Here is a 17,189-nt window from a genome sequence, read left to right on the forward strand (position 1 = left end):
CAGTTTTATTCTGTTCTGCATGTTAGACTTTTGCATACAAGTGTGCAAGCAGATATAATGGTCAGAATACAATCTGGATAATGTCGTTTGTAATCGGAATCGTTGATTTCATTGGCATTGCTTCCAATCATTCACTGCTTTTCCAGCATCTGTGATGAGTTTTGTTATATTGTGACATACTGAAGTGAGACATGTGCACTCATTTACTGTGTTCCTGCTTTTTGAGATCAGTGCCTCTCTCAGATAATCCTCACAAACACATTATAAACCTTCTCAAATTCTCTACAGTCACAAACACCATCTGCTCCTGTTGTTCAATAATAAGCAAGAGCGAAGAGGAAGCAAAGACCCCAAAAAGCTCAGAAAGTACAAGGTTGATGTTTGGTATTTTGGCTGGCCTTATGGATTAAGATCTGGGTATGTAACCAAAAAGTTGTAGGTTTGAGACTGAAGTAATTCATGAGTCATTACAGTGTTTTGGCAAGTAATGCTGTCGATTGAAATGAAATTTCCATAAAAATGAAAGTTTGATGGTGAGCATTGACAGTCAAGCTTCACATTAGCACGTTTGGTGCGCGCCCGGGTTCGATTAACGTCAGAGTTCGGTTCGTTTGGGTGATGTGAACGCTGTCTTTCGAACCCGCACTGTAAGCAGAGCGAATATTTCTGCTTGCCTCCTCCAAAAAAATCTCTTCCCGAAAGCCCGCTCTCTTCGGAACAATCGTAATACTTTTGCGGCAGACAAATGCAAATGTGTTTCTGTATCTTTTCTTTGCAAGCAAAACCAAAGGTTCGAAAAAAAAACAACACAAAAGTGATGCGAGCATCTACATCCATTTTGTCGCCTTCATAGCGGTAACCCAGTAACATGAGTACGTGGCCGCCGTTTGATGACGCAAGCGCACCGCGGTTCGTATGCAAAAATTACAATGTGAACACAGACCAGTGGGGGAGGGAGGAGGGGGGAGAAATCGAACTAGGGTTCGGTCCAGGCAATCGAACTAGATATGAAAGCGGCCTAAAAAGCAGTTCATATGACTAGTGCGCTACATTTCAAGTCTTATAAAGTCATGGTCACGTTATTGATGTTATTAAGGCATTTTTTACTCAAAATCCTGCTGATAGAGATTTGATTTCTCCCTTGACGGTTAATTATGTCATGGTTAGTTAGGATGTGAGTCGCTTTGGATAAGAAGTGCCATCAAATAAGCACAAATTAGTAATTAGTTTGATTTGGAGTTATGGTCCATGTCCTCCCCATTTGAATAATTATCTAAAACGATCTAATAAAGAGAGTGACATATGCTCTGTTTCTGCCAAATTCAAAGGCAGCTTTGCATGTATCATTTGAGGAGAAGGCAGTCCCATAATGCACTGCGGCAAGTTCAGTAGAAACAAACACATTTGGCAAGTGAATGAAAACGTTATAACAGTTTAATGTGTAAATAAAAGACTATTCAACGATACAATACTTTGTACTGTGCATTGTCATTCTTATTATAAGAGTCAGCTTTAGAGATGTTCTAGGGTTGATCATGGGCCGATATTCCAATCAACCAATCAGATTTGAGGGATAAGTTTACAGTTCATATGAAGCTTATGCTTAAAACCACGGTTAGGTGTTTTTGCGCCATTGTTATTCACTTAGCGTTTCTCTCTGATTTCAGAGATAAGTTATGGTTTTGGGTGGGAATAGGGTTTTTATACAAAAATGTTGTTCCAGAGTGAACAAACCATGTTGACCCAAGAGCATCTCTCCTTGGCAGCGTATGCAGCAGGCTGCGAGCCTGCTCACTGGTTTCCTGACCGTTTTTAAGACAGTGTTTTGTATTCTTGTGCGGTTGTGTTTCGAGCTTTGTGGATCTGTGAAGGCTGTCAGCACTCTGCTCGGTCTGGTTGTGTGTGTGTGTGTGGAGGCTAGACCCCAGTAACCATGTTTGACAGATGCACTCATGCGCTTGCAATTATTTACACACTGCAGACACACCGCTTTGGTCATCCCCTGAACAGAGAGAGAGAGAGAGAGAGCTGAGGAAGAGGAAAATAGAGGTAGTGAAATTAAAATCAGTGTCACTTTTGATGACTTTTGACAACGACAAACCTTTCTTTTCTGACGCTCTTATGTGTGTGTGTCCTGTGAGTCACTATTGTCTAGATGTCCTGAACACACAGCTTCAAAATCTATCTATTACTCACACAGACACCGTGCACTCACACCTTCCACACAAACCCAGTTTTAATTGTGTTTCCTAAACCTCTCAGGTTCTATCACCTTCCCTGCAGTGTCAGTGGAATGTTAGAGGAACTATTTTAGTAGAGCTAAAATCAGCTCGCTTGTTGTCATGTTAAAGTGAGCCTCTTTTTGTGTTTTCTGCTGGATTTGTCATAAGTTCATTACAGTGCTTTAGTATGAAAATTCTGGATACTACTTCCAATTAACCTAAAGACTAATTTGTACATTTTTACAGCTTTAGACGTGTCATCTAACTTAGTACCATTAAGGAAATTAGGAAGATTAAAATTAGCATCTTGCACACTTTGCATGTTAACAATGGAACAGGCCAGCGGTCAGCAGAAGCGTAGACAGCATATTGATTATAAGGGGAGCGATATGCTTTTGGCACATCAGGATGCTACTTCTCGCCTCCGGTGTTGACAGGGTGTGAAGCTGCTCCGAAGCAACGGAGATCCATGCAGAAGCTCAATAAAAGCAGTAACTTGTGCTGCTGTGCATGTACCATAATCTCCTACTGGAAATGTGGTCACATTCTGTTACAGGACAGTCCAGTTAGGGGTCCCGTCATCTTTGCAGTTTAAGGACATTGATTTAATAATAATGCTTTTGGTGACTCTATAGGGACTAAAAATAGAAACGTGTAGTTGCTGATGGAGTTCCTTTCTGTAAATGCTCTGTTGTGTCCTATATTGTATTCTGTTTTTAGGTAAAGTGTGGCATTTATACTAATTCTTAACTTGAATATGCATTTTTCAATGTCTTGAGGCATGGCTGTTTGCTTAATAAATTTCTTAAAAATGAAAAAAAAAGCATTTCATGATTTAGACATTTTGAATCTTTAAAGTATTGAACAAATGAGGCTTGTGACCACCAGCATTTAAACCAGATGTTCCTGATCAAGGTCTACGGTAATTCGATAAATCAATCATTTCTGATTGACAAAAAGAATACCTTTCTTGTCACTTCTGTCATCGAGTTAGAGACGAGGGTGACAAAACACAGAAAAGAAAGGGAGATGAAGAGAATGAGATGCGGAGGTGAAGACAAGGGGAAAACGAAGGAAATATTCATCAAAATCTGTGCGCTGTCTCATCTTTACGCCTGACATCACTTCTCTGCAGTTCTGAGGTGATAATTCACATGTGATAGCGCTTGACAGCAGGCTCTAATTGGCCCGCATGTGGGTGGTTGACCTTTAGATAGTGTGACTGTCAATGCATTGCCATCAGGATATTGTTGATGCTCTGAGGATCTCACTCGGTGACGGATCCTTGAAACAAACCACCTCCGACCAAACTGTCGGAGGTGTGTTTATGTGAGGAGGTGAGGAGAACATGAAATGTGAGGAGATCGTTGCCGTTTTGAACAATAGTGAGTCCCACGGCGTGAAGTTGTTCTCCATATTCATTGCAGGTGCTAGGTGCTTTGTGATAACAATGCCCTTCAGCTGTGATTAATTTCAAAATGTTCACATCTTTTAATTAGTTTGTACGGAAAGTAAATTTTGGTGGATTTTTTGTGTGTAATCTTAGTAGCTATGCTCGGTTTTTTTCACATTAACATAATGCATTTGGCTGAGATTACTTGGGAGTTAAGTCCCATGCATTGTAAAATTATATTCAAATAATTTGATAAATAATTGAATAAACCATTTAATAAAATATAATAATGTAATATATAAAAAAGAAAATCTAGCTGTATTTTGTATAACATTTTATTAAAAATGTTATAATTTACTGTATAAAGTTGAATTTTTACAGTGTGGGTGAGCTACAGGAAAAGATATGTAGTTTGAGTAAAATGCATGTAGTCTATTATCCAAAGATCTTGCTGTGCACAGTAAGGCAATACAATAAATTGACTGTTTAGAAAAAACCTTTTGAACAGTGAGTAGTGCCCAAAAAAGGCTTTCAATGCTCTCAAATTAGATTTTTAATGTAATAGATAAAATAACAAGCCATTGTAGGTCTAAATAAACCTTTCCTTTGTATGAATTCAAAAAGCTACTTCCATTTTTAGAGAACTTGACATTAGCTGAATCCACTCTTCTAGCATTTTCGGTGTCTCCAGGAAACAGTTTTCACTTCTGGCTTTTGCTTGGCTGTAGCGTTTGGCAGTAAGAGGTTCAAGCTCTTTGTCACCTTTGTTCCGACACATTTTTTTGTGTTTGGCAACTGCTTTCATGTATTTTGTGTACATCTGTGTGTGCTTGTGTTTTTTTTTGATGTACTGCTTAGCAGAGGGCAATGATTAGCATCATCAATGAGAGGTGTTTGTCATCTACAACAATTGAAAACTGTGTGTGTGAGAGAGAGAGAGTGGGAGGATGAGGATAATATGCTAATGATATTGCTGTTACACTTCCTGCATGACTCATCGCAGTGTGAGCCAGCACATTCTCTCAGTGTGGGCACACACGCACGCTCACAATCTCTTTAAAAGCTGGAGATATGATATATAACCACGTTCTTTCGTGTTCTGAAGGCCCGCTGGGATGCTCTTGTTGGCAAAATCATAAAACCACAGTCAGGCAAGTTGATTGCAGATTGTGAGTTCTTAGACGATGTCTAAACTCAAACGCCCATCTCGAAAGTATACAAGTCATGTACAAATCTCAGCTTCTAGCTGTGGTGGAAACAATATACTAAGCCTCTGATAATTATGCCTTAGTTTTTCATTGCAGCTATGAGTGAAACTCTTGTTAAAGTGTATTTTAGATAAGCATAACCTTTTTTAAACTATAGTATGCAATATACAAGCATGCAGTACTTTATAGCAACCTGCAGATTGGAGATTATACCTACCTTGCTTCTGGTATTCATGCTGGGGATGCATTAAGGGTTCCAGCATCTGTCCGCCGTGAGCGATGTTCTTCTCAAAGCTCTGATTTACTGGATTTCATGGTCATTTATTCTGTATCATGCTGTGTTTCTAACCCTCTTACACTTATCTCAGCATCTGATTCAGAGCGACTTCTGGTTAGTATGTAATGTATAACTTTACTCATTCTTATTTTACCGCCCGCATGCTTATTCCAAACAGTTTTTATGTCACAAAGTTTTTTCTCCAATGTAACATAAAATTTAATTTCTGTATTTGTTTCTATTCTAATAGGCCTAGAATTGAGGTATTACATTTACAATCGCTCCACACTGTTTTTATGTACTGTGGATATCATAACTGATTATGTAACTTGTGATATTACTTTTCTAAGTTGTATGATTTTGCCTAGTGGATGATAAATGCATTTCGTGTTTAATTCTAAGAGAAAATAATTACTTACCTTAATCGTGATTATCTCTTTGTTCTGTAGGCGATCACGCATTCCTATTAGTTATGTCGCTGATTGTACTGGAAATAATTTCCCCGTTACTCCAGGCACAAGCCATTTGTCAATAAATCTCGATACATTGTATTGCAAAGTCATTAAATGTCTATTATGTGGGTTGAGCTGTGATTCAAATTAAAACAGGGAAGTTTGGCTTTGTTCTGTCACTTACCCTTGAGTTGTTCCGACCACATTGTCATCTCAGAAAATTCAATGGCTTAGTCAGACTCTTTTTATTATTCTCACGGAACTGAGGACTTGCTGACCAAAGAACTCTTTTGTGTGGGTTATGTAAATTGCACAACTCTAGGAGTTTAGTTCAATTAAAGTTTGCTGGTGCAGTAATGTAATTGATTATCGATCCATTTGTATGCCATGTTTTTTTTGTGGATAAATGTCATGTGATATCCACCTTGATTTATTTAGATTATATAATTTGTACAAATATTTGCTTAGTGCATACTTTTTGTTAATATAATTCATATTTATTTATTTATTTGAATACTTAAATATATTACTGAATTTAAGAATAAACTAGGGCTGTCAAACGATTAATCACAAAATGAAAGTTTTTGTTTACATAATGTGCATGTACTATGTATAGTTATTATGTATATAAATACACACACACACATACATTTAGATATTTAAGAAATATGTACATGTGTATATGGGCCATTCTACAGAATTGGTGCAAAATCAGAGTTGGAAACATCTTGAAATACTTTTTTTTTAAAGATTTTTTTATAAATGCGAAGTGTATAATATCAAAGGTACACATTTCCTACTCACCATGTAGTTTATTAGAGAGAGGGACACAGTAATGGTTCTTGATCCAAGATGTAGGGGTGTGGCTAAAATCAGTTTCAGCCAATGGACTAAAACATACACTGTTTCGGTAGTGACACGAAAATCCGGGACACATTTTTTACATAAAGTTTAATCATTTAAAAATAAAATGTAAAATAAATCTTTTTTTGAACTTCACTTTTTTAAAAACATCAAAAAGATATTTTTAAAAACAACAATGAAAAAAAAGAAAAAAAATGAAATATACTTTTCATAAGTTGAAATTTAGGGGTTGGGTTCGGGACACCCATCTCCCAATTGAAAGTACCCAATAAATAATGATTTTATATATATTAAGCTTACTGATATTAGAAATATTATTGTGGGTTTCAATAGATAATAAAAGGGTCTTAGTAAACAACTAAGATTTGAATACTTGAATGCTTTTTAAATGTGTTTTTTTGATGTGGGACAGCAGTTTGCACGAATTCTGTGGAATGGCCCATATACATTTTTGCATATATACATAATGTATATTACATATAAATATAAATATAGTTTTTTTTTTAATTCTTAAACTTATATGTCTATTAAATATCCATAATTATTATAGACAGTACACACACATATATTATGTAAATAAAACCTTTTATTTCGCATGCGATAAGTCACAGTTCATTTTTGACAGCCCTAGAATAATTTAATAATTTAGCATTCAGTTTTATATGAATGAATTCAACACCCGTCGATGGATGAAACTGTCATGGCTCTGCCTCACTTATATGGAGGACTAAACCTGCAAAAATTATAAATAAATGAATGTATAAATAAATAAATATATAAACGAATAAATGTAATAATATGAAAATAAATACAGGAATGAATGGTTTGATAAAACAAAATAATTCGTTTTAGCTATTATTGATCTTAGCTTTAACTTTTCTTTTCATTTTTTAAATTGATTTATTATTTTTTGTGTCCATTTTTAATTATTTTTAATTATTATTATTTTTTATTTTTAGATTATTTTATTTATCCTTTCCTTTTATTTTTACATTTATTTATTTATACGTTTATTTATTTTTATATTTATTTATTATCGCATGTATTTATTTCCACTTTTATTTATTTATTCTTGTATTTATTCTTACTTTTCTGTGTCTTGTATGATAATTAGATGGGTTGGTCTTGCCTACTATTGGTTCAGCGTAGATTGAAGCGTTTGATCGATTACTCTTGACTTGTTTTGGACTAACGTCACGTCACTCACTGATCGTTTGCTTCGTGTATAACGTTTATGGCGTGCGCACAATTAGCTAGAGAGTTACAGCATTTAGCCAATGAAGTCGATAACCATGCATCAAATGACTATGTGTCATTCAGATTAGATGCATTTATTGAGGATTTATTACAGATTGACGGAGAGATAAATGACAAAGTTCTTCAAAATCTGTGCGAGTCAGGGGGTGCTAAGGTGGTGACCAAGTTCCGGTTACAGGTCCTCTGCCAAAGAGGTGCATGAACGACCTCAGCAGATTCGTCGATTCTGAAAGCACAAGACGACTTGATATTAAGATGTCTAATAAACACAGACTTTCTTGTTACATGATTTTGACATTCTTGTTAAGATTGCAAATTATTGGTATGATCGCCCGTAACGGCTGAAGCGAGGTGAAAAAATAAATAAAGCGATTTGACACGGGATTCGTACCCATACAATAAAGCGAGGCAGCGTGTCACTACGGTAACAATCACACTAAGCTATTTCGCAATGCTAGCTGCTGCGGATCTTTGCAATAATATCAAGATGTCACACAACAATATGCAGCTGGATGAATCAAGGGAATATGCCCGTTTTAACTTGTGACCTCTGTGTTATTTATCTCTTATGGAATGTAGTTTACGAGTACCGTTTAGTAACCACGTCTTTTTAGAAGGAATGGTTTCCATTTGATGGCCCCTGTAGTGAAAGAACGATGCTCATTACTACCGTGTTAACTTGTGACTTAAGTTCACTATGTCTCAATTCATTTACATTATGTTACATCATGTTACATTAAATCTTTACGCTTTTTCTAACCGAAAGGCTGCTTATAACTATCACTTTGACAAAGCGTTAGCTTGCGACTTCGGTTTACAAGCTCATCTGTGTAGTTAAACCTTATTACATTTTGTGCTTTATGATTTTCACCAGTTGAACTGTAACACCACCATAGCACCCTCTGACTCGCACAGACTTTGAATGTGCTGCAAAGAGGCTAACAACCGAGGAAGAACTTTGTCATTTATCTCGCCGTCAATCTGTAATAAATCATCAATAAATGCATCTAATCTGAATGACACATAGTCATTTGATGCATGGTTATCGACTTCATTGGCTAAATGCTGTAACTCTCTAGCTAATTGTGCGCCCGCCATAGTTACTTAACGTTATACACGAAGCAAACGATCAGTGAGTGACGTGACGTTAGTCCAAAACAAGTCAAGAGTAATCGATCAAACGCTTCAATCTACGCTGAACCAATAGTAGGCAAGACCAACCCATCTAATTATCATACAAGACACAGAAAAGTAAGAATAAATTCAAGAATAAATAAATAAAAGTGGAAATAAATACATGCGATAATAAATAAATATAAAAATAAATAAACGTATAAATAAATAAATGTAAAAATAAAAGGAAATGATAAATAAAATAATCTAAAAATAAAAAAATAAAATAATTAAAAATAATTAAAAATGGACACAAAAAATAATAAATCAATTTAAAAAATGAAAAGAAAAGTTAAAGCTAAGATCAATAATAGCTAAAACGAATTATTTTGTTTTATCAAACCATTCATTCCTGTATTTATTTTCATATTATTACATTTATTCGTTTATATATTTATTTATTTATACATTCATTTATTTATAATTTTTGCAGGTTTAGTCCTCCATACACTTAAGCCCATTGCACATTGAGTCCGAAATTTGCGTCCGAAATTTCCGCACGTTAAAAATAAATACGACCACACGTTGTGTCAATCACATTTACACACTGCCTCCGATATTTTCGTCCGTCATAAAAAATTCGGACCGGTTCGATTTTCTGCGTTTTCGCATCCGTATCAAGCATTTTAAGTGGCCTTTTTTAACAATTCAGAGACACCGTACAAACAAGAGCCAAATACGAAAAAACGCATACGAAAATTTCGGACTGTATGTGCAAAGACCTTTAGTCATGTTTTTCTTGGTCCTGTGGCAGAGTCATGACAAAGCCTTTGGTTATGTGTGGAGGGAAACATATTATTGTCCTTTTGACAATGATATGCGTTCTCTCCAGTGTCTCGTCATTAGCCCCGCCCCTCTCGTTTCCTGTATTGTTTCCCAGCCGTGTCTAATGTCTTCCACCTGCCCTGTGTGGTTATCCCTGTTTGTCTTCCCCTATAAATGCCCTCATGTCTCGTTGTCTTGTGCTGTTGGATTACTTTCCATGTTCCTGTGTTTCCAGTGTGCCACCGTAGTGTTTCCCCAAGCCTGTCTAGTCATTGTACCTTGTTCCTGTTTGTGAGTAAATGTTTATCTAGATGTTGTCAGTTTAGTTTAAGTGTTCTGTTAGTCTAGTTATTGTTCCTGTTTAGTCCGCTATTCTTATTCCCTTGTCTTTGTTATTTTACCCCTGCGTGGGTTTTTGTTTTGTGTTTTGAGTTAAATAACCTCTTTTGTTAACCCCTTCACGCCTGCCTGCATTTGGGTTCTTCAGCCACGCCAGTCGAGCGTGACCGAAACAAAACCCATTTTCTTTCACTAATCGGTCAAATGCATTTAAATAAAAAAGTTAAATCCTCTCATACTGCAGTTACGTTTATGTTTCTGTATGCCCTGCTGAAATAAGCGACACCCTCCATTAATTTTTCACTGCTCGCTACAAAAAATAACCTTCAAAAACCAATTTTATTTTTCTAAAAAAGAACCCTCTTCAATTCTTTTCGTCTGAATAGGACGATGACCCTCACCCCTCCAGAGCTTGTCTCTGCTTGCAGCCATTATTCCTGCATTTGGTTTAAATGACCTTCCCAATCACTTGCCTGAACCAGACTGTTCAGCACATCGCCATTTTTATAAAATCAATTTGCCAGCTAGTGTTTTTATTCATTTTCCGTAGCTTTTGCTAGATGTATTGTTACTAGTTTGACAATGCTGACGATTAACTGTCAGCAATACGAACAATGTGAAATTGCTCCTTGCAACAGTCTGTCTTTATTTGAACTGCAGTTGCCGTAGTGTTTGTTTAACAGAGTGACGGTATCCAGACTGGGGTGAAATAAGAGGAGACTCTGTTGTCATTTTAAGGCATGACATTGTGATCCAACTCACACATGCAGGAGTTAAATAAGTGATGCACTTTTAGAAAGAATTGAAGTCTTTTATGAAGGTTCAAACGTTACAGTTTCTATTTTTAAGCCCTCTGTTCTGATTCCACCGTCAAAAACATCAAAGGCATTTCGGTTCGAGGCTGATTTCGCTGCTTGTGATGCCAATGGGAGCACATCTATTCTCTGCAAACGAAAATCCAAATAATAAATAAAGAAATAAATACAGAACTCATGGAGCGAAGGGACTTAGCCAGCTCTTTCAAACTCAATCTTCCAAACAGAAATGTGCGAGACAACCGCACAAACAGATGCAAAAGAAACACAGCCATTATAGGTTTTTTATGTCTTTGACACGGAGTCTCAGTTTGTTCGCTAGCATAAACTTTTGCCAGTTCCATATAAGCCTCTCATCTGTTTTCTGCATTTGTTCAATACTCTGTAATATTCTTTATCCTTGTCGCCGTGGCAGCAGCCTCATCTGTCAGAGGGCCTGTTGTTGCGGCCGCCGGGCCAGACGACGCGTGACCCCCAGAGTCCAGATATTTCACAGATGAGAAACGGAGGCTGTTGATAGAGGATGAGCTTTGTCATTACTGTGAGATACACAGCACTGCGTTCATCACTCCGCCTCTCTCCCCTTCTGTTTCTCGCTCTCTCTGCTCCGTGATGCTGGAAATGGGGTATGATTTAACTTCAGGCCATTTCATTGTTCCCTTTCAGCTTCTTAGCTCTAAAATATTCATATTTTGGGCCCAGGAAGTGAAATCTGTGACAGCACAGAGCGCAGATGAGAAGGAGAGAGTGAGAAAAAACAGGGAAGGAGTTTGAAACCGAAATAAGATATTTTTCTTAGCCGATGTGGAAAGATAAGTCACAGACAGGCTTGTTTTCCATACTTGACTCCATTCTTTTATCCTTCCCTGAGTGTCCCATCCGTTTCCGTGATTTCTGTCAATCCATCACTTTCAGTGCAGTATATACTCTGTACTTATGTCTGCTTGCTTGTGTTTAAAGTGAAGAGAGTTGTTGGGTTAAACGTCAAAGCATATTGTGCTAATTATACATCATTATATTGTTGACACGCTGCAGTGAGCTGGAGCGTATGCTGCTTTTGACAGATGTATATCGTTTCTTTTGTTGTGTGGGGGTATTGGTAAGCATAAACACAGGTTTGTTTCACTATATTAATGACATCTTATAGAACTTTGGTGTTTTCAAACCAGGCATATACATTTTTTATTTTCTAGTGAGACAATGAGTCTCATTGAGTTTTTTTTATGACATTTTAAAAAATGTGGTCCTCACAAGTATAGCTACACTTAAAAAATAACAGTGCTACACGATGCCATAGAAGAACCATTTTGGCTGTATGGATCCATAAGGAACCGCTGTCAACCTTTTCTGTAAAAGATTCTTTGTAGTGGAAAAGGGGTTTTTAGATTATGAAAAGGTTAGAAAGAAACGATTCTTTAAAAATCTTTGACTGAATGGGTCTTTCGGGAACCCAAAATGGTTATTTTATGGCATTGCTGTACAGAACTATTTGTTGCAATTTTATTATAATTTTTTTGTCTAACCTTGTAACACGCACGCACGCACACACACACACACACACGCACGCACGCACGCACGCACGCACGCGCGCGCACGCACGCACGCACGCACGCACACACACACATTTTGAGATTCTATATTTTATAGTGACTTTCCATAGACATAGAGTAATGACATAGACAAATACCATACAACTTTATATTCTATCCTCTAACCCTTGCCCTAATGTATGACGCAGAATAATTTATAAGGGGCATTCCTCATGGGGAATATTCCTATACGGTCAAAACATAGTGGTATTACTATAATTTTGAGAGGATTCGGTGCCCACAACCATAATAAATGTTTACTAAAGGTTGGTTAGTGTCGCTGCTTCTTGATAATTTCATTTTGTTTGGGGAAATATTCATGTAACAACTTCTTTAAAATATATATATATATATTTTAAAGCATGTTTTATTTGTTTTATATATCATTGCTGTCCTTTTGAAATTTCAGAAGTCCAAATTAAGGAAATAGGATACAACTATGTCTGTAATACGTCCGTGTCGGAAGTCAGAGTAAATGTATCATGTGGCGCCTTCAGAGAATATTTTTTACCTGAATTACAGCTGGGTGTGAATGTGCTCAAAAACATGTTGCCTTTTCTTCCCTGACAAGTGTTCCGCACATGCAGCTGACATAAAGGAAAAATCCTATCCAATAACGTGTTTTCCGTGTTAACTTATATCTTTTGCGATGTCCTAACAGTTGTGAAAAACAAACAGCGCGTCAATGTCCACTAATGTACGATTCGCAACGTAATGACTCATTTGAACCGATTCATTCACAACTCATATGTCAAACACTGAACTCACGAGACTCACTGTCTGAACCCATCAAATCAGTCACGCAAAACACCTCAGAACACAAGCGTGCTTAGACCATTTAACAAGAGTGCTTAGTAAGATTTAGTATTTAAAGTTAATTTATGACAATGTGTAGTAAAGTACATTAATAGATTTTTATGTGGTAAAAATAAAGAAGGCCAGTGGCAAAATTACAGCTTTTTGCAAAGAGGGCAATAAAGGAGGCTTGTGAAGAGTGACAGGTTATATTTGAGTCAGATCATTTCATAGCCAATATATAACTTGAATATTAACCTAAATAATAACAACTGTATAAAATAACAAATAATATTTATTTTGGATTTATTGGGCTCGCAAGTGTTAAGACCCCAAAAATCTAGGGGTATAAGGGGGTAACATTTTTAGATAAAATAAAATAAATGAGGTTACTCTGTCCTCTGTCCCAGCACAAATGACAACAAGTGTTTCTGTTCATAAATTTATTCTTGAACAGTCAAAATTAACAAAGAGCTTTGGACAAACATAAAGAAGCATATAGGCTTCGGGAGAGGGTTGAGCCAAACAAACAAATAAATAAACCAAACTTACTGCACCCCGAGGGAATATAAATAACCTACTAAATGGAAAGATAGTATAAATGAATAACATGGATCTTCCCTGTCTTCCTCGCTAAGCCATAAACAGGAGAAAACCAAAAGAGTTACAATTATTAGCAAATAAGAGAAGAAAAATGGCATCCAACTCCCTACTGCTTCAATAATGAACAAGAACAAGTTTGTAAACAAAAAAGGTGGCTAATAAGTTAACAAAGAAATTTAGTAAGTCTGCTTACGTGCTTGTAGCACAAGCTACAGCCAGACTGATCCAGCACTTAAGACTACTCTAAACAACAACACTGGGTAGTTGGCTCAAGATTCAACAAGTTTGCTCACACAAGAACATAGTTCATCAAACACAACGATCCCAGTCTTTGTCTGGGACAGCCGAGAGCATAAAACTCAGGAGGAACAATCTCCACGAAGAACAGATCCCTTGTGTTTAAAAGCAGTATCCTCCACAAGACCAGTAATGAGAAACACCTGTCGCCAATCAGAGTCCTAAGAGAGGATAGGGAGAAAGACAAAAGAACAAAGTTCCCCAGCATGCAACACCTACAATATTTCACCAACATTTCTCAAAATAATTTAAAATTTGCTTAGCATTCAGTTTTATATGAATGAATTCATCACCCGTCGATGGACGAAACAAAACTCATTTTCTTTCACTAATCGGTCAAAATGCATTTAAATAAAAAAGTTAAATCCTCTCATACTGCAGTTACGTTTATGTTTGTGTATGCCCTGCTGAAATAAGCGACACCCTCCATTAATTTTTCACTGCTCGCTGCAAAAAATAACCTTCAAAATAAAATAAAAGTAATAAATAACAAATATACATACGGGGAAGTAACACAAGTGTTAAAGCGCAAATATGAAGCGATCTATACCCGACCATTTTAAAAGACAGAGTGACAAATTAACAGAATGATTCATCAACTGAGGTCATTATGCAAGGTCATTGTGATAGCTATTAAAAATGGTGCGACCAAATTGTAAATTGGTGCGACCAACTGAGAAAGTGGGGAAAATGAGTCTAGAGCACTGCCTTAGTTTAAATATTTTAAGATATGTTAGGGCACGTTATTTTCACTTAAGACAGCTCAAACATTCATTTTAGTTCGGAACTAGCCTCAAACCTTCTGTCTGTGAAACCGGGCATATACTTTTTAAATGATTAAATACTGTGTTGTCAAAGTTGAAATTGGTTAAATATTTGCAGGACCCAGTGACAAACATAAAGGGTCACTGTAACAAAGCTCAATAAAATGGAAGGAAAGAGGCGGGAACCGGCGAACATTTAACAAACTTTAATGAAAATAAACAAACAATAATCCAAGAACAAAAGACCGGCAGCCACCTCACGGTCGACTGCCGGCCACACAAACATAAACAAACTTAACAGTTTCCGGGCCCGGTCCTCTCTCGTCGGCAGTCCCGTCGCTCGTCCTCTTATGCTCCCTAGCTCCCCGTGAGGCATGCGGGACCGGTGCGCGTACAGCTGACACTCATTATCACTCACGCCACCGGCCCCGCCTTCCTGCCCCACTGCTCTCGTCCCGCCTTCCTCGCTACAGTCACTAATAATAATGATTGATGGCAAAAATACAGCAGCCATATTTTACCAGTATATGCCCCCCTGCTTTAAAACCTTAAACCTATAGGGGGACATAGTGATAGATTCCATGAGATCTTCTGACCTGGAGTATAATCTATGTGCTGTGTAAATTGGAACAGTTGCTGTAAATCCCACATTACATGCTCATGTCTGTCGGCACAGTCTGCGAGCGGTCGTTCACAGTAACACTCAAATTCAGCACAGGGCCGTGTCACCAGGGCCGTGTCACCTGAGAGCTTTGTGTTACAGGTATTTGCTGACAACAGGCACATCACTACATGATTTAATTGCTTAATTATCTCCCTCGACTGAAACCGCTTTTGTTCAGGAAAACAGGCATGAAATAAATAATTGCTGAATACACAGTCTCTGTGGAGCACTGTGTCCTCTACACAACACACTGTCTTTCTCTGCTTGTTACATCGCAATGTTTCACAATACTCTTCAGTTAATTGGACCTTGAAAACAGCTTGAGTTTTGTCATGTCACCCAAAGGTGATTTGGCACCAAAATGAAGGTTTTAGAAGTCATGGAAAATCACGGTGCCTCACAGGGCCGTAACCAGTGTTGGGTAAGTTACTCTGAAAAATGAATGAATTACTAGTTACTAATTACATATTCAATAGTGTAATTAGATTACTGTACAAATTACTCTCTACAAAAAGTATTTAATTACTTATTACTAATTACTTTCTATATCCTACATCAACCTTGATTAGAATTGATTCAAGGATAGACATGAAACGGCTCTTTTAATTCATTCAAATAAATAATAATAACTACATAAATTGTTCTTATTAACTGACCAAAGTATACAAATGTGCGAAGGATACATTAAAGCATACATTTTAAAGGGAGACTTGATGTCAATTCCACTATTGAATATATTACACTATTTAGTTCAATTACATCAGAAGTAACTGTAATTAAATTAGAGAAAAAATAAGAGTAATCCCTTACTATACCTTTTCAAGGGAAAAGTAATTAAATTACAGTAACTAATTACTTAGTAACTAGTTACACCCAACACTGGCCGTAACCACTGGTGTTATTGAAGGGGGGCCATGTGTTTGATTGGGTTTACATGTTTATGTTATAGCTTTAATAAAAAAGTGTTACAGGAAGGCCTTTAGTTAAAAAAGCCCTGAATTAAAATACCCCTCATGTGCTCGCGCACATAAACGGCACACCAAGAACCCATCACGCTCGTAAAAAGGCACAGATCTGACCTATTAAGCCCAACCCGGCACAAAACAGCGTTACGTCCACTTAAAGGAAGGATTTAGAGGTGCTCTCGTGGCGGCTGCAGTAGCTGGATGATTCACGTTGTAAAGTGGGATTCACCCGGCTTGCCTCTTTTGGGCCAGCATATAAAACACCCAGCACAATTGATATGCTAATTGAAGGAGCAGTGAGTGGGAGGCCAGTGCAGATAGATCTGACTCTCACCCTGAAGAGAAGCAGGAGAGAAGAGCTGTTAGTCTGGTACTTTCTTTTACAGATCCTCTATAATGCTGCAATTAATAACATCTGACTGCTCCTGCCACATCGCCTCGCAACCAATGCATCTTCCAAACGCCAGGTGTCTGCCGGTAGTCTTCAGAAAATGGCAGCGGGCTGGCGTTTAATTGATGTGTTATTGTAAACATGTCTGGACAATGACTAACAGAGACAGCTGCTGGCTAAAGAGGTAGACTCTGGGTCCCCCCCCGATATTTAGCATCTGGTGACAGTTTCCTGAGATCGGGGTAACGGCTAGCCATGATGCTTTGTTGTGTGACTGGAAGGGACAGTGTTGTGTTATCTGTGGACACTGACAACTTGTGTTACAGCCGTCGGACCTTTTCTTGGCAGTGATGAAG

The 17,189-nt window shown here is 37.4% G+C and overlaps 1 protein-coding gene across 1 annotated transcript in view; it reads left to right on the top strand.

Annotated features, from left to right (window-relative positions):
- LOC130568214 (nephrocystin-4-like) overlaps window positions 1-17,189 on the top strand; it is a 125,850-nt gene that overhangs the window by 34,727 nt on the left and 73,934 nt on the right. The window lies entirely within an intron of this gene.

The sequence above is a fragment of the Triplophysa rosa genome, linkage group LG17 (genome assembly GCF_024868665.1).
Source record: "Triplophysa rosa linkage group LG17, Trosa_1v2, whole genome shotgun sequence".
Taxonomy (NCBI): Eukaryota; Metazoa; Chordata; class Actinopteri; order Cypriniformes; family Nemacheilidae; genus Triplophysa; species Triplophysa rosa.